The sequence below is a fragment of the Pangasianodon hypophthalmus genome, chromosome 7 (genome assembly GCF_027358585.1).
Source record: "Pangasianodon hypophthalmus isolate fPanHyp1 chromosome 7, fPanHyp1.pri, whole genome shotgun sequence".
NCBI classification, from domain to species: Eukaryota; Metazoa; Chordata; class Actinopteri; order Siluriformes; family Pangasiidae; genus Pangasianodon; species Pangasianodon hypophthalmus.
In genome coordinates this window covers 29957138-29959393 of record NC_069716.1, presented here as the reverse complement: position 1 = coordinate 29959393, position 2256 = coordinate 29957138, and the positions used below count along the sequence as shown (strand labels likewise).

Here is a 2256-nt window from a genome sequence, read left to right as displayed (position 1 = left end):
TCTGATCCACAGCCGCAGTCTGTTCACTTCCGCCTTCTCCACCTTTCACCCGATCACGTGACCTTACGTCAGCCACGCCGAGGCGGAACCAGGAAGTTGTTATTATTATTATTATTATTATTATTATTATTATTATTATTATTATTTAAAATTCCTAAACATGATATTCATCTACAGGTGAAGAATAATTCATACCTGAAGTAATATAAATGAATAAACAGTCAATAACGATATCTTTTGTTTGTTTGTTTGTTTGTTTGTTTAATTGAAAGGTACTCATTGTTGATCTGCTTTTTTTCCCTTAATTTTCATTGTTGATCTGCTCATTTGTACATGAACAGCGTAAATACGTGTGATACTTGCAAATGTAAATATCTGTACAATATTGGAGTTCACGTAAATAAAGAATAACGAAAAACATTTTTGTAAACAGAATAAAATATCTGCACACTGTGTGACTCAGGCCGTGTCTCAGATCTAACGCTTGTCTCGTGACTTCTAGACAAACTGTGGATTCAGACATATTTCTAATTTTCTGGCCAAATAATTTTCTGAGATGCATTTTGTGTACAAAACATGCTACATACAGTTATTTCTAACGGAAAAAAATCTATCTTGAAACACCGATGAGTCCTGCAACAAGACAACGATCCAAACATAACACAAAAATAAACAGAAAATTCATTAGGAAAAGAAAAAAAAGCCTCAGGTCTCTCAATCCGCAGACGTGATCTGAAGAACCCGGTGCAGTTTATCAGAGTAACATTCAGAACGGACCTGATCGTGTGAGAGTAATGAGTAATGAGAGGAGTAATGGAATAGAACATGGCCGAGGGGAATTAATCTAGACGCAGTGTATGAGGGGAAGTGTTAAACCCAGGATTAGAACACAGAGACGGAGAGAGAGAGAGATTAGCGTGAGCGAGTGAGCGAGTGAGGGAGTGATTAGTGTTGAGTGATTAGTGTTGAGTGATGGACACACACTGAGGTTCTGATGGGGAATGGGTTCTGCAGCCAGCAGCTCAACACCACACAGCGGTAATACACACCATTCATTTATATCTTAAATTAGTCTCTCTCTCTCTCTCTCTCTCTCTCTCTATCTCTGTGTCTCTCTCTCTCTCTCTCTCTCTCTCTCTGTAACACCACGTCCCGTCCCTGTAATCCAGCTATGTAGTTATTTATCTATTATTATAAAAATAATTCTTATTATTTATGATATTACAGTAATAACAGTAAAGTATAGTGATATAGATTGTATAAGTGATTATCAGAACATTACTAATGTATATTATGGATATTCCATTGCCTTAGTGTGTGTTAGTGTTATAGTTAGTGTATGTCATGGTGATCAGTGTGTGTGTGTGTGTGTGTGTGTGTGACTTTTAGCTGTACTGATGATGATGATGATGATGAAGCACAGTGACAGTGTGATGTTCCTGTCAGTGTGTTCTGTCATGGCGGGTCAACTCGTGTTAAACACTGCCACTGTTCTCTCAACGCCTAGAGCTTAAACTCAATCCAATTTAACACACACACACACACACACACACACACACACACACACACGCACACACACACACACGCACGCACGCGCACGCACGCACACACACACACACACGCACGCACACACACACACACACACACTGTACAGAATAAATCAGCCTATCTGCCAATGTGACAGGTTAATTAAAAAAAAAAACAGACCTTTATTGATTGCATAAGTTAGAGTTAGAAATTACATAAGTCTTGTTAGAAAGTGAAGCTCCGCCCCCAGTCTCAAGTCTCTCACAGATTGGAACAGCATCTTCACCACACGATGCTCCCATCACCATGCTTCACAGTGAGGACGGGTTTTCAGGGTTTTTTGGTTTCCACCAAACATATCGCAGTGCCAAGGCCAAAAAATGTACATTTTGGTCTCATCTGACCAGAGAACCTTTCGCCACGTGTTTACTGAATCTCCAAATGGGATTTCATACAGATTTTATTTAGTAATGTCTTTCATCCAGGTGGTGTGGAGTGTTCAGGCTGTGTGTTCAGTGTTCAGTGTTCAGGCTGTGTCTTCAGTGTTCAGGCTGTGTGTTCAGTGCTCAGTGTTGAGGTTGTGTGTTCAGTGTTGAGTGTTGAGGTTGTGTATTCAGTGTTAAGGTTGTGTGTTCAGTGTTGAGGTTGTGTGTTCAGTGTTAAGGTTGTGTGTTAAGTGTTGAGGTTGTGTGTTCAGTGTTGAGGTTGTGTGTTCAGTGTTGAGGTTGT

At 39.8% G+C, this 2256-nt stretch overlaps 1 protein-coding gene across 1 annotated transcript in view; it reads right to left on the bottom strand.

Annotated features, from left to right (window-relative positions):
• The window catches only part of chmp1a (charged multivesicular body protein 1A), a 9057-nt gene extending 8983 nt beyond the window's left edge, over nt 1–74 (bottom strand). Inside the window, exon 1 of the mRNA XM_034305642.2 lies at nt 1–74. This exon is cut by the window's left edge and continues 62 nt beyond it. The gene's annotated coding sequence lies outside the window, so the exon portion shown is untranslated.
• Between the last annotated feature and the right edge of the window lie 2182 nt (nt 75–2256).